Source organism: Panulirus ornatus, chromosome 14 (genome assembly GCF_036320965.1).
Source record: "Panulirus ornatus isolate Po-2019 chromosome 14, ASM3632096v1, whole genome shotgun sequence".
Lineage (NCBI taxonomy): Eukaryota > Metazoa > Arthropoda > Malacostraca > Decapoda > Palinuridae > Panulirus > Panulirus ornatus.
Window position 1 is genome coordinate 12,366,809 of NC_092237.1, and position 21,767 is coordinate 12,388,575.

Consider the following 21,767-nt stretch of genomic DNA (forward strand, 5'->3'; position numbering starts at 1 on the left):
TTTGTTCCTAAACATATATATATATATATATTGTTTGTGTGTAATATTGTTGCTCCCTTGCGCTTAAATTTTTGCGAACTGTAGCGCCAAATTACTCACCAGAATGTATATTAATCAGGTAGCATGTCGGGGGATAGGAAGGTATCTGGAACAGGCTTTTGAAAGACTTTGCATTAATATCTGCGCTCGTGGGAAACATGATGGATGTCGTGGGGTTATTATGGCCAGCACCAGTGTCTCTTGTTGTCATAATCTCACCGAGACTATTTAGAAAGAAAGTCCTTAAACATGAATGACGTTGTGATGGCCTCTGGTCGTCTCACGTTGATACCAACGTTCCATAAAGCAAAAGAAATACAGAAATTCGAACGAGGATCGGTTATTTTCGACTGAATGATAATAATTAATCATCATTTGATCACGTGATGTTTTTTTTTCTCTGGCTTATATCACCAAGGTGAAGGCCACCCCATGTGCCTTCTCCCTCCCCCTGGCAACGGAGAGTCGTCATGCTGCTGGTCCTGCTTCACCCTGCTTGCTTACTTCCAGTGAACTACAGCGTTAACAGAATAAGGCGAGACACACGGGCAAATTTAATTAGCATGAGGAATTTTCTGTCTGCCTGAATCACTTCCAGGCCGAGCCGTCAGGAGCTCCTGCTGGTTCAAGGTTTACTGGACCCCGTCGGAGCTCCTGTGCTGGTGGAAGATTCACTGTACGGGGAACCAGAGCTCCTGCTGGTGCAAGGTTCACTGTACGAGGCCTGGAGCTTCTGCCGGTGCAAGGCTCATTGTACGAGACCTGGAGCTTCTGCTGGTGCAAGATTCACCGTACCGGGCCTGGAGCTCCTGCTGGTTCAAGGTTTACTGAACCCCGGCGGAGCTCCTGCTGGTGGAAGATTCACTGTATGGGGAACCAGAGCTCCTGTTGGTGCAAGGTTCACTGTATGAGGCCTGGAGCTTCTGCTGGTGCAAGGCTCATTGTACGAGACCTGGAGCTCCTGCTGGTGCACGATTCACTGTACAGGAACCAGAAATCCTGCTGGTACAAGGTTCACTGTATGAGGCCTGGAGCTCCTGCTGGTGGAAGATTCACTGTACGGGAACCAGAGCTCCTGCTGGTGCAAGGTTCATTGTACGAGGCCTGGAGCTCCTGCTGGTGCAAGATTCACTGTACAGGAACCAGAGCTCCTGCTGGTGCAAGGCTCACTGTACTGGGCCCGGAGCTCCTGCTGGTGCAAGAATCACTTTGTTTGGACTCCCCATTCATGGACTGAAGTTGTTCTCCAACGCTGCAATACGGTGTATTTATTCACAACACCACCTGCTGAAGCTGCTACAGGATGGGAGAGGTACTGACGACAACACCTCCTGAAGCTGCTACAGGATGGGAGAAGTACTCATGGCAACACCACCTGCTGAAGCTGAAGTATATGAGAGACTGCACCATTGCCAGTAACCTGGAAACTATAGGCATTCCTCGAAGCTGTTTCTACCCTCCACCTTTTTTTTTTCCCTCTTCTTCTTCTCCACCTCATCCTCATCTTCCCTCGCCTCTTCCTCCTCCCCCAACACAGCCGCACGTGTCTCGTCCCCCAAAAGCCGAGCTTGCCCGACGTCTTCTGTGCACCCGCCGCCTCTCCCTGTGTTTGCTCGTCCCCCGTGGGGCCTCAACACCGGTAAATGTGTTTGTTGTTCGCCCGTGGCACCTGACCCCCCCTGGGGGAGTTGCCTCGCCACATGAGGTTTTAAACAAAAAAAAAAAAAATCCACAAAAAACTTGCGTAAAAACATACAAACCCTGTCGGTAAAAATGTCGTCTATTCTCGACTGTGCCAACATGTTGCTGGGGGTATAGAGATGTCACTGTAGTGACGGTGAGGGAAAGGGAGGGAATGGGGAATGGGGAGGGCTGAGATGAAGACTTCTTTTTTCCTTGTTTGAAAAAGGGTTCTTCTTGTCCACAGTTTCTCCTCCAACGCGATGACGTGAAAGTCTGGAATAACCTTGGAAGTTGGTGTTCCTTTACTGACAGTGTTCAGTTGGGAAGTAACTTGTGTATATATATATATATATATATATATATATATATATATATATATATATATATATATATATATATGCAAGTATATATATTTTTTTAGACTCAATACTGGGGTATGTTTCACCTCTCGGACGTGTGTGGCGTGTAGTGTGCGCGCCTCACCCATGTGAATTTCCTGTATTAGCTTGTGTTTAGATATATATTAATGTGAAATTTCTTTAAATCGAATATGGAGAATAAATACTCACGGGAGATACTTTCCTAGAGGTTATGATTTAGTGTGGGTCGTCTCCTGTGTTTGAATATTGTTGGCTTGGGGAAGGTACGAATGGCTGGCTGGTTCCTGTGGTTGTGTCGTGGTTGTGAGTTGCCTCCTTTACGGTGGTGATTCACTCCCTCCCCTCCGCTCCTCCCTCCTCCCTCCTCCTCCATCCCACCCTAATGTTCCCTCCTCATTGGTTCCCTCCGCAAGCCCTACCCCTCCCTTCACCTTCCTCAGGCTATGAACTTCCTTTCACAGGTCCTCCCTCCCCTTCATAGTGCTCCCCTTCCTCCACGTTAGCTCCCTCCCTCACGGTAGTAGTTCCCCTCCTTCACGTTAGCTCCCTCCCTCACGGTAGTAGTTCCCCTCCTTCACGTTAGCTCCCTCCCTCACGGGAGTAGTTCCCCTCCTTCACGTTAGCTCCCTCCCTCACGGTAGTAGTTCCCCTCCTTCACGTTAGCTCCCTCCCTCACGGTAGTAGTTCCCCTCCTTCACGTTAGCTCCCTCCCTCACGGTAGTAGTTCCCCTCCTTCACGTTAGCTCCCTCCCTCACGGTAGTAGTTCCCCTCCTTCACGTTAGCTCCCTCCTTCATAGCACCTCCCTCCCTCCCTCCATCCCTGCGTAATTCCCCGACATGCCTTCCGTTCCCCCAGCATCCGTAAACGTCAACACTTGCAGCTGCCACGGGCACAACCAGCCTGGCTCTCAGATGACAGAATATTAATTTGCCTCTCATAGCGAAGTGTTGCAATGGTTGTAAACTCGCCTCATATGATCTTTCCTCGGTTGTAAACTCGCCTCATACGATCTTTCCTCGGTTGTAAACTCGCCTCATGCGATCTTTCCTTGGTTGTAAACTCGCCTCATGCGATCTTTCCTCGGTTGTAAACTCGCCTCATGCGATCTTTCCTCGGTTGTAAACTCGCCTCATGCGATCTTTCCTCGGTTGTAAACTCGCCTCATGCGATCTTTCCTCGGTTGTAAACTCGCCTCATGCGATCTTTCCTCGGTTGTAAACTCGCCTCATACGATCTTTCCTCGGTTGTAAACTCGCCTCATATGATCTTTCCTCGGTTGTAAACTCGCCTCATGCGATCTTTCCTCGGTTGTAAACTGATATGGTTCTACCATCTCTTAGGGCACACGATCCATCATTCATATTACATGCAATCATTCATATAGTCTTTTACACTATTCTCTTTCCGTTGACCTGCAAAGCGGAACATTATAGAACCGTTCTTGTGATATATATATATATATATATATATATATATATATATATATATATATATATATATATATATATATATTTTTTTTTTTTTTTTTTTTTTCCATACTATTCGCCATTTCCCGCATTAGCGAGGTAGCGCTAAGAACAGAGGTTCTACCATCTCATAGGGCACACGATCCATCATTCATATTACATGCAATCATTCGTATAGTCTTTTACACTATTCTCTTTCCGTTGACCTGCAGAGCGGAACATTATAGAACCATTCTTGTGATATATATATATATATATATATATATATATATATATATATATATATATATATATATATATATATATATATATATTTCATACTATTCGCCATTTCCCACGTCAGCAAGGTAGCGCTAAAAACAGAGGACTGAGCCCCTGAGGGAATATATATATATATATATATATATATATATATATATATATATATAACAGTTAATGATATAACGTGTGAATACATTGATGAAGAACACTTACGAAGGCAGCAAGTGTAGGGTAATGGATTACCTGGGAAGGGGGGTGGGGTGCATAAGCAGTGTGAAGGGGGACAAGGTTGGAGATGAACCACAGATCTCCTGCAGGAGGAGGAGGAGGGTTTACTGTAGTGTGAGATTGGTTTACTGCAGTAGGAGAGTGGTTTACTGCAGCAGGATAGCGTTTTACTGCAGTAGGAGAGTGGTTTACTATAGTATGAGACCGGTTTACTGCAGTAGGAGAATGGTTTACTGCAGCAGGATAACGGTTTACTGCCGCAGGATAGCGGTTTACTGCAGCAGGAGGAGGAGTGACGAGATGCCTCATTACCCTTCCTGCTTGTACTTAGCCACTTCATCTTCGTCGGCTGCGGCCCAGCAGGTTCTGAACTTCTCGTAACTTTCTTGTAAGTAGCTAAAAGAGTTACGACGGAGGATCATCCTTAAGGAGATTTTTTTTCTTTTGAGGAAGGAGATGGAGGCATTTAAGGGCGTTAAGGAGAGTTGGTGTGATATCGTGGGGCGTCCTTGTGGAATATTGCGACGATGAACGTGAGCGAAGTGTCTCTCTGGGAGGCGGGGTGCCAGTAAGGGACTAGCAGACTTGCAAAACCCTCCGACACGTCATGAAACGTTTGAGGGGGGGAAAAAAAAAGGTTTGGAAAGATCCAGGATGTATATCAACGTTTTCCTGACAGACCAGAGCATTTCATTCTTTTTTTCTCTTGGAAAGTCTCGAGTTTAAAAGGAGGATTTGGACCATTATGACACCGTCTGTCTGTCTGTCTCCTAACATTGATCCCTTTTTCCATCGGGATGTTGGATCGTCGGGGGAGGAACTTACTAGACATGGGATCCTCAACTTCCTAGCTCCACAGGATGGCAAGGGATTGGGACGTTCTGTATCCTTGGGGTAGACGCTCTGCCTTGCAGCATACGAAGGGAAGAGTTTTATCAAAACCTTAGAGCGAAGCGTCCAAACAAGAGTTGAATACTAAGACACATTCCTCAGGTGCATCACGAAAGCTCTCCTGGTGGAGATGTCGTCGAGCAGCTCCCGCCTCCGCCAGGAGGTGATGATGGCAAGTCTTTGCCACCGAGCCACGCGTAGTAACTGAACACCACCACTCCGGAAGGGGTTGCTGGTAGGTTTCCACCCCCTTTATCGTGACGTTATGTCCCTTCAGCACGGCCCTTGAGGGTAAGACCATCATGTCCAAGGGTCGTGCCGTCGTACTCGAGGGTCGTGTCATCGTGCTCGAGGGTCGTCCCGTTGTGCTCGAGGGCCGTGCCGTCGTGCTCGAGGGTCGTCCCATCATGCTCGAGGGTCGTACCGTCGAGTTCGAGTGATTCAAGACTACAAAGGCTATTGACGCTATTGACGCTATCACGCTGGATGTATTAGTGCCTCCTTCGCGTGCGTCGGTGTCTGTAGCACTGTACAAATAGAAGACGTACCTGCACAAAGGGTAGGTGTATGGGCACTTCCTCCGTGTGCGTCAGTGCAAAGGGTGGATGTACTCATACATCTTACGTCTACGTCGGTCTCTGGAGAACTGTACAAAGAGAGACTCTCCTCCTTCATGCGATGTCAAGTTTCTAGTTCTGGCGTGAGGGTACAATTGCTGCACCTGTCTGGCGGTTGACTGATTGTCCCACCGGGTGAGATGCTCCTGTGTCACTCAAAATGGAACATCCCCCAAGTGTGTGTGTGTGTGTGTGTGTGTGTGGTAGTTGCCAGAGTGTAGCGTGTCGGGAAGTGTGAGGAAAGTAGTTTCATCTGACCGTAGGAGTAATTATTCCAAACTAAATTAACTTCGAAGATCCTATTGTATAGTTCTGTGATGTAGGTGGAACCCAGGCGAGTACCTGATGAGTACTAGGTATAATTAACCAGGTGATCTCCAGGTATGTGGCGATGGTGATGATAAGGGGGCGACCTCTCACTGAAATTTACAGGGTTGATGTATACGATCTACAGCGACGTGATGATTATGTTATTATGTTTGTGTCAGTGGGACGCATGGTATCTGCTTATGCCAGTGGGGTTGAAGACCCCCCAGATGACATGACAAGGTATCCATGTGAGTGGATGGAACATACCCGTGTCAGTGGCGTTGATGGTGCACATGACCCATTTCAGTGGGGTTGATGGTTCCTGCCTATACCTGTGGGGTTTGATGGTACTTGCCCGTGTCACTGGGGCTGATTGTGCGTGCCTCATTGCACCAGTAGAGTTACGCACTGACGCCGACGCCTGGCTTCCCCTGTAAGGTCGGTGATGAGAGCCGCTCAGTGGTGCCAACAAGGGAGAGATGGTGGACGATATTGACCACTCTAACACTGGCGGAGTTTGGGAGCTAAACTGTTTGAAGAACTTCACCAGTAAAACAAACCCAAACTTCCCAGGTCTCTCGAACTTTATGAGAATTTACGTGTGGGTAGTTTTTTGAAGTTTACATTCACCCGGATTTCTTTTCTCAAAGACGAAGGCTTCACTCTTGACGTAAATTCGAAAACCATCAGACTGGTGCTACCTACTATGGCTTAGACTGGAGCGAGTCTAAATGATATGAGGTAGGTCTGAGGTCCTAAGTCTTCCTCCTCTCACTTTATCTATCTATCTATCTATCTATCTATCTATCTATCTATCTGTTTGCCTCTCCCTTGCAAGCCATGTCTCAGGCTCCTCTCCTTATCCTTCTCTCTTTAATGCCGTTTCTCAGTCTCTTTTCCTTGCCTTTCCTTCTCTTATCGGTCTCTCCTTTCTTTTTCTTTCTGCTCTCTCTCTCTCTCTCTCTCTCTCTCTCTCTCTCTCTCTCTCTCTCTCTCTCTCTCTCTCTCTCTCTCTCTCTCTCTCTCTCTCTCTCCTCAAAATCCTTTTTTCCTTGCCTCTTCCACTCCTCACCTTCCCTCCCCAGCCTCCCTCCCTCGTCTTCCCCCCTTCCTCCCCACCGTGCCCCGCCTCCTCCCGTCTCTGTCTCAAACAGGATTAGCGAACTCATGATGTTATTACCATCCTCGAGCAGATTACCTCGTCGTGGACCATCAGGTGTCTTGTTATCTGCCCCTCCCATGTACCCCTCTATCCTTTCCTCCTCCTCCTACTGCTCTTCCCCCCCCCCTTCTCTCTCTCTCTCTCTCTCTCTCTCTCTCTCTCTCTCTCTCTCTCTCTCTCTCTCTCTCTCTCTCTCTCTCTCTCTCTCTCTCTTTGTCAATTGCCATCCTTCCCTCCCCTCCCTGCCTCACCCTCCCCTCTCCCTGCGTCTCTCTCCCTTCGCCCTGCCTCTCCCTGCCTTTCTTTCCCCTCTCCCTGCCTCCCCATCCCCTCTCCATGCCTCTCCCTCCCCTCGCTGCCCCTCCCTGCCTCGTCAATTATGACCGAATCATTGGATCAAGTAAACAACACACCAGTAGACTAGGGAGCGTCGACAGTATGGTTCCTGAATAAATGAATATTCCAGACACATCTCCAGACCAGTGGTGATAGTTTGCAACAACAGGGTATACCCAAGGCCAGCGTGGCACATCCACATTGATATGGTATATCCATATCAGCTTGGTATATCCATATTGATAGGGTATATCTGTGTTGATGGTGACGACAAAGCTTTCATGTTTGTCTCTGTGGAGACAGAGCATTTCTGTCACGGTTGGTTAAGAGTGAGAGCGAACTATGGCTTCGACCCATCTCACATACGAGGGGGGGTCACAGAGAGAGAGAGAGAGAGAGAGAGAGAGAGAGAGAGAGAGAGAGAGAGAGAGAGAGAGAGGCGGGTCTTCCTTCCGTTATGATTTCCCAGAGTCATTCAGCGACACAAGAGACAGTCGGTCGGGAGATGACGTGAATTGGGTTGTTCAGCAGGAAAGGTGGGTGGACACCCACCTTTTGAGGGGGTCTAGTGTGGTAAACTTCACCCTCCGTGTGTGGTGCTGCTGCTGCCGCTGTGGGTAAGACTTAACTTTTTGGTGGGGGAGGATATGGAAGAATTTTTCTCGTGATCAGAAGTCTTTTGAAGACCAGTTAGGGCGCTTTCGATAAGGAATGTCTACAATGTATGGAGTGATTACGGCGATATGCATAGCCAGTTGTCTTGGGGGAGGTGAAGGGCACTCAGGAGCATAGCCAGCTGTCTTGGGGGAGGTGAAGGGCATTCAGGAGTATAGCCAGCTGTCTTGGGGGAGGTGAAGGGCATTCAGGAGCATAGCCAGCTGTCTTAGAAGTGAAGGACATTAAGGAACAGGATTACGTAACCAGCTGTGGTGGTATGGTGTGTGTGATGACAGTGTGGCACAGAATTTGTTGTACAGAATGTCATGGTCATTTTGTTTAGGATTCGTTATACACTTTCATCTGTCATTAATGGTGTTTATTTTTCATTGATACTATATCATCCCGATTTGACTATGTTTTTTTTTTATCAATGCGATTTGCATTTCAGGTTGTATTGTTCAACGGTGTGAATCATATGACGATGATTATATTGAGTGTCAAAATCACGTTGGTCTGAAGGTCAGAATAGCCCATTTAGGATTATTCTTAAGGAAGAAAATGGTGTAAACTAAAGGTGATATCGAGTGCATGGGTTACTTTACATCTGATGATCTGGTACATGATCAGGATGACCATAATGGTAATACACTCGTCATAGTTTACGTGAATATCCTGTCATCCTCCCTTTGAGTACGAGTGTACGACCCCTGAATATGGTGGTCGACGTCATATCCAAGGGTCGCACCGTCGTGCTCAGAGGACGAGCTTGTGATAAAGGTCAAGATGTGTTCCCCTCATGAGTCACCTTGGCACATACCCACCTGCCGTGGCTGTCATGTCAGGGGCCACCCTGTACAAGACTAGTCGATATACGTAGGTTGTTCCTTCACACCGACAGTGGTCCTTCACACCGACAGTGGTCCTTCACACCGACAGTGTCCTTTACACCAACAGTGGTCCTTCACGCCAACAGTGGTCCTTCCTTCACCAACAGTGGTCCTTCCTTCACCAACAGTTGTCCTTCACACCAACAGTGGTCCTTCACACCAACAGTGGTCCTTCACACCAACAGTGGTCCTTCACGCCAACAGTGGTCCTTCACACTAACAGTGGTCCTTCACACCGACAGTGGTCCTTCACACCAACAGTGGTCCTTCACACAACAGTGGTCCTTCACACCGACAGTGGTCCTTCACACTAACAGTGGTCCTTCACACCAACAGTGGTCCTTCACACCAACAGTGGTCCTTCACACCAACAGTGGTCCTTTACACCAACAGTGTTCCTTCACACCAACAGTGGTCCTTCCTTCGCCAACAGTGGTCCTTCACACGAACAGTAGTCCTTCCTTCACCAACAGTGGTCCTTCCTTCACCAACAGTGGTCCTTCCTTCACCAACAGTGGTCCTTCCTTCACCAACAGTTGTCCTTCACACCAACAGTGGTCCTTCCTTCGCCAACAGTGGTCCTTCCTTCGCCAACAGTGGTCCTTCACACCAACAGTGGTCCTTCCTTCGCCAACAGTGGTCCTTCCTTCACCAACAGTGGTTCTTCACATCAACAGCAAAGCTGTGACGACCCTCTGTTGTCCCCACTTTAACTGGGATCACTTGTCGTTGGGACAAATATATCTGGCCATAAACACGTCAGCTCTAATAGACAGATAGATATCTGACGTCTGTAGCCCCACCTCCTCACCCTTCCCTCCTTCCCAACACGACTATAAAAGGCTGTATCCCCTTCCTGATGCTCCTGGTCCACAATTGATTAACACACCTACTCACTTAATTAAACTAAAAGCGTTGCTTATTTGTAGTTTCGTCTATCTCTCTTGTTTTGATGACAACAATCTCTCGTGTTTTATTTTGACAAGACACACCCCCCCTCCTCCTACTTATGTTGTTTTCCTCTCTTTTTTTCTTATATATATATATATATATTTTATATTCTGGATTATGAACGTATTCCTGTGACTCGTATAGCATTCAACACTTTTTCTAAACAGACTTAGGGATGCGAAAACGTAGGCGTTTATCCTCCCAGTTTTGTGACAGCTTTACGAGTCGGGGCAACTGCTGCAGTTTGGGGTTGTTGGCTTACCCGTTCTCTCTCTCTCTCTCTCTCTCTCTCTCTCTCTCTCTCTCTCTCTCTCTCTCTCTCTCTCTCTCTCTCTCTCTCGTCCATCTGTCGTCCCTTCGGGAGGTTGTGGCGTGGGCGTGTTAGGAGACTTGAAGACATTATGCGATTGATTTGTGCCGCGATCACTGTCTACTTTATTGTGCACCCCCAGGCTCACGACGCAGCTAGAAACCTGTGGATGTATAGCGAGGGTTGTGCTGTGGTATATATATATATATATATATATATATATATATATATATATATATATATATATATATATTTTTTTTTTTTTTTTTTTTTTTTCATACTATTCGCCATTTTCCGCATTAGCGAGGTAGCGTTAAGAACAGAGGACTGAGCCTTTGAGGGAATATCCTCACTTGGCCCCCTTCTCTGTTCTTTCTTTAGGAAATCTTAAAACGAGAGGGGAGGATTTCCAGCGCCTCGCTCCCTCCCCTTTTAGTCGCCTTCTACGACACGCAGGGAATACGTGGGAAGTATTCTTTCTCCCCTATCCCCAGGGATAATATATATATATATATATATTATAAAATATATATATATATATATATATATATATATATATATATATATATGGATTTAAAACGTGAGTCAGTGTTGTCGTGAGGAGATGAGAGACGAAGTAGTGACTCTGGAGGTGATCATGGATGGGTGGTTGTTGACTCATGGTAGTCCTGTCGTTATGAGGGGCCATGGGAAGTGTGAGGGGGAGTGACTTCATGGGTCTGGGGAGGACAGATGAAGACGACGAGGAGGGTATAAAGACGTTTGGAAATCTTGGGCCCGTAAGTGACTCTTTCAGTCTTTGCTACTGTACAGCTTTCTTCCATCACCTTTTGACCTTGGGTCACGCCCTCCATCACTCTTGATCCTGGGTCACGCCTTCCATCACTCTTGACCCTGGGTCACGCCTTCCATCACTCTTGACCCTGGGTCACGCCTTCCATCACCTTTGACCCTGGGTCACGCCCTCCATCACTCTTGACCCTGGGTCATGCCTTCCATCACTCTTGACCTTGGGTCACGCCTTCCATCACTCTTGACCCTGGGTCACGCCTTCCATCACTCTTGACCCTGGGTCACGCCTTCCATCACCTTTGACCCTGGGTCACGCCCTCCATCACTCTTGATCCTGGGTAATGCCTTCCATCACCCTTGATCTTCACGCCTTCCATCACTCTTGACCCTGGGTCACGCCTTCCATCACCCTTGATCTTGGGGTCACGCCCCTGGGTAGATTTTACCACTATACACGTCTCGGGATCCGATTGATTTTAACTGCTCTCGGTGGCTGCTTTAGCGCAAAAGGATGACATAGGCCACATAGGGACTTTGTCAGACCGCCAGTGGGCAAATAACTCGTACCATCGTCATCATCCTTGACCCGTGGTTCTTTGGAACAGATTTTTGCCCCCCTCTGACCTGGTGATATTTTGAGAGAGAGAAAAAAAAAGGCACTTTCTGACGCGCCTGTTGTCTGACAGATTAATTCCATTTCTTCTTGCACTCAGACCCGAGACTTTACATTTACCTGTCACGTCGAGTCTGAAACAGTTTCAGAGGGAAGCGCTGAAGGCAAACGTTGGCGGAGGAGGGAGGTAATCATGTTAAAAGGCAGAGCAACTTTCGCTGGAAGAGAATGTACATAACGGTATTATAAAGGTTGCGAGAAGGAGGAGGAGGAGGAGGAGGAGGACGCTTTGGCGACCCTCGCTCTCCCCTGGTGTGACTGCCGGAGGTATGTGTGATGTACAGCTGAGGTGAACACCTCAGCGCATGTGGGATGTGGTGTACAGCTGAAGTGAACACCTCGGAGAGCGAGGAATGTGTGATGTACAGCTGGAGTGAACATCTCAGAGAGCGAGGAATGTGTTGTAGAAATAGGGAATTGAACCTGATTCTCTCTCTCTCTCTCTCTCTCTCTCTCTCTCTCTCTCTCTCTCTCTCTCTCTCTCTCTTCTCTCTCTCTCTCTCTCTCTCTCCCCTCCGTACGTACTTGCCTACTTAACGTCCATACACGCAGACGCGCCTTATACTATGTTGATCCACCATGTACACGGTGGAGACTGAAGCCTCGCCACCTCACCGCGTCAGACTCGAACATTCGCCGCCACAATACCTCGCGTGTGGCAGCGCCCTGGTGCCTGATGACTCCAACCCACTCACCCACCCACCGACCAACCCATCCATCCATCTATCAAGCCTCTGGAATGATAACCCTCCCTCCCTCCACCTTCCACCCAATTTCTGATGGAAAGGTCCCGAAGGTCGCTCCCGCCCGGACACTAACAGTGGCTAATTTATTAACCATCGTAGTTGGCAGTGATGCTGCTGAACGCCGCTCAGGGGCGCAGAAATATTCATGATCGATGGACGCGCTTAATGCTGCCCAGATGTTCTTGCTGCCTCTCTCCAGTGTTTACCCTCCTCATCCTACAGCATTCACTAAGTACACAAGCATATATATATATTATTATTATTATATTTTGCCTTGTCGCTGTATCCCGCATTAGCGAGGTAGCGCAAGGAAAGACAACAATATATATATATATATATATTATCCCTGGGGATAGGGGAGAAAGAATACTTCCCACGTATTCCCTGCGTGTCGTAGAAGGCGACTAAAAGGGAAGGGAGCGGGTGGCTGGAAATCCTCCCCTCTCGTTTTTTTTTTTTTTTTTTTTTGATTTTCCAAAAGAAGGAACAGAGAAGGGGGCCAGGTGAGGATTTTCCCTCTAAGGCCCAGTCCTCTGTTCTTGACGCTACCTCGCAAGCGCGGGAAATGGCGAATGGTATAAAAAATAAAAATATATATATATATATATATATATATATATATATATATATATATATATATATATATATATATATATATATATTATCCCTGGGGATAGGGGAGAAAGAATACTTCCCACGTATTCCCTGCGTGTTGTAGAAGGCGACTAAAAGGGGAGGGAGTGGGGGGGCTGGAAATCCTCCCCTCTCGTTTTTTTTTAATTTTCCAAAAGAAGGAACAGAGAATTGGGCCAGGTGAGGGTATTCCCTCAAAGGCCCAGTCCTCTGTTCTTAACGCTACCTCGCTAATGCGGGAAATGGCGAATAGTTTGAAAAAAAAAAAAAAAAAATATATATATATATATATATATATATATATATATATATATATATATATATATATATATGAATCGTATAAGCTAATAGACAGATGTCTTCAAGCAGAGGAATCGCTGATATAGTAACAGCTGTGTCACGTGTCAGATGGGAGCTGCGCGAGACAGACTGAATTAAACTCCCAAGATCAAAGACTAAAAGTCTACATCCCCAGCACTGAGCCCACTTCCTTTCTTCTGTGCCTCTCCAGGTGTTGTTGTCTCGCGCTCAGCCTGGTTATGGTAATGCAGTTGGTGCATTATTCCACCGAGCTGGTCTGTGTGACACCTCTGGGGACGTGTGTCTGCTGTAGGACGCGCCGTCCCTGTGGGTGGGGTCTGTGGCATCTGATGTAGTAAGGGTGCCTCCCTAGCGGGCCTGCGGGTATCTGCTGTAGACCACGCCGACCGCAGGGCGTTGGGGGGTGGTGGATGCCTGGGGTAGTCAACGTTCAGTGTTCCTGTGAGGTAGTCAGGTCACACGGAGGCTCTGGCATGACTCACATACTCCAGGCGAGGAATGAGTCTCTACCCCACCCTCCCTCCTCTGGTGTTGCTCACGACCGAGTCGACATTCCTCCCACACCTCCAGCAGAGTCGGTGTTCGCGAACTGGGTGTCTCAGTCTCGTTAAGGTGGTCTGTAAAGTCGTCTCCCAGTAGTTTAGACGACGTCGTCTCCCAGTAGTTTAGTGTGCTGGTAGACGACCATTGTCCCGTCGCGGGCTCGTCTGTGAATAGCGGACGCAAACGGGTTTGTGATTTTCCCTCTCGGCTAGAATATAGTCGAGAAGATGCGCTGTCAAGAGCTGGAGGGCAACTGACTCTCCCCATACTGGAGGAGCTTGTGAGCACACATCGTAGTGTGTGTGTGTGTGTGTGTGTGTGTGTGTGTGTGTGTGATGAGAGAGTCCCGGTGAGCAGTGACTAACTAACTGTTCTGTGGCGCATGTGTCACCATGGGGAGTCGTCGGTCGTCATCATCCCAGTTTACCTTGTGGTGTCGGCGAGCGATCGTTGTGCCACATGCGCGTAGAGTGATGTACTGCTGGATCGTGTGTGTGAGTCGAGGGATGACGCGGTTCACTTTGCCTCCCTCCCTCCGTCGCTCGTAGCCCCATCGAGTTCGGTGGCAACGTTGTGGATTGAGGGAGGGAAGATCGTGTGAAAGACGAGGTAATAAGACGAATATAAACACTGACGCTGTGATTATAAACGTCATTTCAGTGCAGGGAAAACCGCAAGCCAAAATGATTTTGATTAGTCCTTGCATAGGAATATATATATATATATATATATATATATATATATATATATATATATATATATATATATATATATATATATATATATATATATATATTTTCTTTTCTTTCAAACTATTCGCCATTTCCCGCGTTAGCGAGGTAGCGTTAAGAACAGAGGACTTGGCCTTTGAGGGAATCTCTCTCTCTCTCTCTCTCTCTCTCTCTCTCTCTCTCTCTCTCTCTCTATATATATATATATATATATATATATATATATATATATATATATATATATGTGTGTGTGTGTGTGTGTGTGTGTGTGTGTGTGTGTGTGTGTGTGTGTTGAACAGATCTGAATTTGTTTTGCGAGTCCATTTCCACTGGCAAGCGTCTCAACTCCCGCGCCGTTCCCTGGCCTATCTTCCACCCGACACAGTAAACCTCTTAGCCCAACTAGCGAGACCTTATCTCCCCGGAGCCACTTGCCCACAAACTGCCGCTGATAAGATCACCGTCACACCGACCTCCTTGGCCCTAAGTAACGCCGGCCCGAACGTAAGTAACGCCGATTCGAACTTAAGTAAGTAACGCCGGCCCGAACGAACGTAAGTAACGCCGGCCTGAACGTAAATAACGCCGGCCTGAACGTAAATAACGCCGGCCTGAACGTAAGTAACGCCGGCCCGAACGTAAGTAAGTAACGCCGGCCCGAACGAACGTAAGTAACGCCTGCCCGAACATAATGCCGGCCTGAACGTAACTAACGCCGTCCCGAACGAATGTAAGTAACGCCGGCCCGAACGAATGTAAGTAACGCCGGCTCGAACGTGAGTAACGCCGGGCCAAACGAACGTTAGTAACGCCGACCCGAACGTAAATAAGTAACGCCGGCCCGAACGAACGTAAGTAACGCCGGCCTGAACGTAAGTAACGCCGGCCCGAACGTTAGTAACGCCGACCCGAACGTAAATAAGTAACGCCGGCCCGAACGAACGTAAGTAAAGCCGGCTTGAACGTAAGTAACTTCGGCCCGAACGTTAGTAACGCCGACCCGAACGTAAATAAGTGACGCCGACCCGAACGTAAGTAAGTAACGCCGTCCCGAACGTAAGTAAGTAACGCCGGCCCGAACGTTAGTAACGCCGACCCGAACGTAAATAAGTAACGCCGACCCGAACGTAAATAAGTAACGCCGGCCCGAACGAACGTATGTAACGCCGGCTTGAACGTAAGTAACGCCGGCCCGAACGTTAGTAACGCCGACCCGAACGTAAATAAGTAACGCCGACCCGAACGTAAGTAAGTAACGCCGACCCGAACGTAAATAAGTAACGCCGACCCGAACGTAAGTAAGTAACGCCGTCCCGAACGTAAGTAAGTAACGCCGGCCCGAACGTCCCCTGTACTGGTGTAGTGCGTGGTAGAGGCTGGCTCTCCCTCCCGCAGCCTTGTGCTGTAGTGGCGGTGCCTCTAGTGTGAACACCACACTATTAACTTTAACTGTTAAAACCTTGCATTTGCCCTGGTGCTGGGCAACTTACGTCTACGCAGACGCTAAGGTGTTATAGTAGTAGTAGTTCTTATCACTTGTACACACACACACACACACACACACCAGTTCGAGGCTATTATATCCTGTAGGAATGCGTAAGGGAACACTGTATATCCGTGTTCTTATTCGAGTTATTCACTTTCATCGTATGACTTCAAACGGGCTCTTTCTTACCGGTCTGGTGTTATACCGATGGTCGCTCCCGTTCACTCGAGACTTACATTGGAGCTGGAAGATGTCGTTTTGTTGTGACGCTCAAGGGAAAAAGAGATTATATTGTATGATAACTTGCTTATAAGAACTTCTACTTAATCCCTGTTGATAACTTGGGATACCGGCTCGAGGAAGGCCCGACTACCATGTACCACAGCACTGGCCTCGTGCATTGTATACCGGTAGTACTAATTTACCAAGTCATTTACTAATTTGTGATATTATCGCGAAGGTTTGCTCGGGAGAAATTCCTCGCGTTGCCATAAATTTGGTGAAAATTGTTGGAGAAAGATTGGGTGGAGTGGCATAGGGAAGGAGGGAGGGGGAGTTTATGAAGGTGAGAAGGCTCGGCCCCGTGACATTTGCCATGATAGAGGTGGCACAAGAGATGTTAGGGAAAGTTATGATGTTGGTTAATATCTCTTGTGCTTGTAAAGTGTGAGGAATTTACCGGGTGGAAGGGTGATACAGGCTGGGGCATGTTCTTGTTCCCTTGTGGCAGAACCTGTGTAAGCAGGACGTGCGTGGCAGAACCTGTGTAAGCAGGACGTGTATGGCAGAACCTGTGTAAGCAGGACGTGTATGGCAGAACCTGTGTAAGCAGGACGTGTGTGGCAGAACCTGTGTAAGCAGGACGTGCGTGGCAGAACCTGTGTAAGCAGGACGTGTATGGCAGAACCTGTGTAAGCAGGACGTGTATGGCAGAACCTGTGTAAGCAGGACGTGCGTGGCAGAACCTGTGTAAGCAGGACGTGTGTGTCAGAACCTGTGTAAGCAGGACGTGTGTGGCAGAACCTGTGTAAGCAGGACGTGTGTGGCAGAACCTGTGTAAGCAGGACGTGTGTGTCAGAACCTGTGTAAGCAGGACGTGTGTGGCAGAACCTGTGTAAGCAGGACGTGTGTGGCAGAACCTGTGTAAGCAGGACGTGTGTGGCAGAACCTGTGTAAGCAGGACGTGTGTGGCAGAACCTGTGTAAGCAGGACGTGTGTGGCAGAACCTGTGTAAGCAGGACGTGTGTGGCAGAACCTGTGTAAGCAGGACGTGTGTGTCAGAACCTGTATAGTATAGGATCATGATGATGATGTTCACGTGTGTCGGAACCTGTTTAAGCTATGGGGAGGGGTGGGTGTTGATGTTCATGTGTCTGAGATGTGTTTAACATTCTGGTCCTGTGCGTCGGAACCCACGTAAGTAGGATGGAGTTCACCGAGTGTCAGAGGCTGTGCAGGTACAGGGAACGACTAGAGAGGGCCTTAACGTTTTGCCAGCATTAGAAGAGAGAAGAGTGAGGGGTGACCTGATCCCAACTTTCACATTCTTGAACCCGCTCAATAAAGAAACTGAAAATGATGTAAAACAAAGTGCTGAAAGGGTTGTATGTAAAAGATATATTGATATATATATATATATATATATATATATATATATATATATATATATATATATATATATATATATATATATATATATATATAAAGATAGAATTAAAAGTTTATAACGAAGGGTTGAGCGTGGTCTAGATTGAAGATATGAAAAGAGAAAATGAAATAACAAAAAAAAAATTGAGAATTGTTTTATAAACTGAAAATGGCGTAAAGTTAGAAATTGAAAATGATAAAAAAGAAAGAATTTAAGCCATGTCTACAGTGCTCAATAAGCCGTCTGATGCAGGGAGTATGTTTGTATGTATATATCCCCATCGAGCATGTATGAGCTGTTGTATGTCACAGGTTGTGGGTGTGGGGTTGTGTGTGTGGGGTTGTAGCGTAGCCGGATTATTGTTGTTCGTCCGTACTGGGTTTTGGATGTGTTTGTTTGTCCATACCCAGAGCCAGGCTCCCTCAGTGGATGTTTATTATCCTACCATATGGTCAGATCTCCCCTCCATGTGCGCATGGTCACATAGCCATCCCAGCCACACATGCTTCTCTCCCTCTCACACACACACACACACACACACACACACACACACACACACACACACACACACACACACACACACACACACACACGGTACTGTATTAGATTTATGTGAAACCTATAGCAGGGCATGGAGAGGTATGTACCGGACAGAGAAGGAATGGAAGGAATGCTTAACGAGAGATGCAATAGAGTGAGGAGGGGACACAGAGAGACACAGTGAAATAGACAGAGGTGGCACGAGCGTCCAGCTGCATTTAGCAGATACACAAGAGGCGTATGACACAGCTCCATCAAGGAGGAAGAAGTGACGTGTGGATACATCGCTAACAAAACAAAACACAACATCCAGAACCAGGTCACTGTAACTTGTGAATCGCTAGTTTGACAGTCGCGTGTCATACTCTTACTAAGAATGAAGGAGTTCATGAGGGAGAGTTACTGATACAAGGGAGGTGTTTATGAGGTGATTATGAGGTACCCACAGGTATCATTACAACCGGCAAAAGGAAGGGGAAAGTGCCCTAAGAAAAAAGTGAAACACTACCAGTAGAATAGGCGAAGACCATCAGAAACAACAGTAAGTCGTTATATACCTGTCGTAGACTTGGTACTCACTGTTCCCGGTAGGTGGTGGTGTGGTGTGCTCTCTCAGACTGGCCTTATAAGCAGTTCCTTCCGACAGTCACTCCTCATATTTTCTTCATAACTGTAGCTAGATGATGTGACGCGGCTGCTCGTAAGAGCGACTGTCAAGGTGCCCTCAGACTGGCATTACGGGCTGTTCTCATTGACAGTCACTTTTTTTTATTATGAGATTAGCGAGATGATGTGACTTGCTCATAGAGTTTTCGACTTGTTTAAAGATGAAAACTTCGGACAAACGTACGAAGAATATAATTAAAAGAAAAAGATACGAGGATATTTAGCTTTTTACTCATTTCTATTGTCGTTCCAGTACACAGCTCCACCCATACCTCCATTCCTGCCATGGGATAACTGGAAAATAAAGATAAAAAGGAAGAGACGGGAATTGTTTTTGATGCCAGTCTCACAGACCGCCCGCCTCCTGCAGGTAGTAGTCTGGAGTTCTGACCTGACGAGAGGATGAACGGGTTAGTTTCGTTCCCATTATGTTGTCCCCTAAGGTCGACGCAAGGAATCCGTGAAGGAACCAGAGCGACATGGACACAAAGCCGCCTAGACCAGATGGCGTCTCACCATCTGTGCTCAAGAGTACACGAGGAGACCCTTCGTAAACCATGGGTGGTTTATAAGACCTCTCTCATAGAAGGAGATGGTCCAGCAACAGGATGGAAGAAAACTGACGTAATACCATCATTTTTCTAAAAAGGGGGGATAGATAAGTGCTTACCCAAACAAGCATAGCGTGCAAGAGCCTACAGAAAATAACCAAAAGGCACGTACAAGAGTACCTGGAAGGCTCAGGCTACCTAAGTAGGAATGCCATCAGAAGGAAAAAGATCTGGCTTGACAACCATTGTAGATTTCTATGCAAACAACGTTCTAGGGAAAGAAAAAAAAAAAGATAAGTGACTTCTGGTGGACTGTATGTTCTTGGAATGACAGAAAGCCTTTGACACTAGCTTCCGCGAAAGGCTAGTGATGAAGCTAAAATTCAGGGCTAGAAACCTTTTAACTTAACAGCACAATCTGAGATTTTGTTATAATGAGAGAGAGAGAGAGAGAGAGACCCCCCTTGACAGCCTTAGTTCAAAAACTTATAAAACTGTCTTGAAAGACCGACTCGCTGGTAAGTTTAATTGCAAAATGCTTTTCCTCGGGGCGAAGTGAGGTCGTCGTGCCGAGTTTACCATCCTGTGAGAGACTGGTATCACGTCCCTCTCTTATCCGACGAAAAAGGTGTTGTAAACACTTACGAAAAACAGAGGATCTTTATTCCAAATCTGCGTAGGATTTCGAGATTTTGTGTCGAGGAAAACGACGTGATTGTCGAAGCGAAAATGTGATTAAGGCTCTGCAGACTGTGCGTGTGTGTATGTGTTTGTGTGTGTGTGTGTGTGTGTGTGTGTGTGTGTGTGTGTGTGTGTGTGTGTGTGTGCGTGTGTGTGATATTTTCGATTGATCGTCCCTCTTGCTTTCTCCTTCCACCAGATTCCTCATGCCTTTGTCTACCACAATCTCCTCTCCTTCCCTTGTCCGCCACAGTCCCCATGTCCTTCTCCTTATACCAGAACCCTCATTTCTCCTCACAGCCAACCCGCCCTCTCCAGTCTACTACCGTTCCCCAACACTCGCCTCTCTACCACTGGCCTTACAGCCTCCGCAGGGCCCGCCCAACAACTGGCCCGGTATATGATGTAAAAACTACTGTATCATACGTTCCATGCAGGTCTGCAGCAAGGGTGTGTGATGTCACCATGGTTGTTTAATCTGTTTATGGATAGCGTGGTGAGGGAGGCAGAAGCGAGGGTCTTGGAGAGATGGGTGGATCTGCAGTATGTTGGAGTAGAGGGGTGGGGGATGCCTGGGATGGGAGTCGGTTGCTGTTTGCTGATGACGCATCTCTGGTGGTGGATTCGAGTGAAAAACTGCAGAAGCTGGTTTCTGCGTTTGGGAGAGCATACGAGAGGAGAATGTTGAGAGTCAATGTAAATAAAAGTAAGTTCATAAAGTTTAACAAGGGAAAGGGAGGATGTGTGGCGTGCACGGGATAGAACAACTTGGAGCGTCGTGGTATCCGGGGGGCGGAGACGTGCTGTTCAGGTCAAGTAAGGCAAGTGTGGCTGACAGGTACAAATTGTCTTGTCACATCAGGTCTCTCTCTGTTGACACTGTCGACGCGACACTACCCTCACTAGGCTCTGATGGTAGACTCACCCAGTATGTTCCTCTGTGGACGACAGCATCCGACATGTCGTAGTCCACGGAGGAGGACGAGAGGGAAAGACACCCGTAAACTAATATGCAGGACAAAGACCCCGGGCCATCATAGCCACAGTCTGTGCTCAAGGGCCTGAGCATAAGAGTTGAACCGTTATGTGGAAGGGATAATCTTCCCACTGTCTGTTGATATATTGTCCATCACTACACATGTGAAATACAGTAAGTATAAGGTCTATGTAAAGGACACGTCACACCGTGATTTTTTCCAGGATTACTGACATAAAACGCACAAGACCTGGATTGTACTTCGTGATTTTCAGGGATGACTGACATATCGATAATTATTTCTTTTCCCCCCAAGGAAGAAGAGGACTTGACGCTTGAGATACTGATTAACAAATCCTCTGATATAATGGATAATATTTCTTAAACTGTCAGTCAGATATTTGCAGATGTTGGGCAGCAAAGGTCCGGATAGTGAAGCTGTTGCTTCTGCAATATATATATATATATATATATATATATATATATATATATATCTTTTAAACTTTCTTTTAAACTATTCGCCATTTCCCGCGTTAGCGAGGTAGCATTAAGAACAGAGGACTGGGCCTTTGAGGGAATACCCTCACCTGGCCCAATT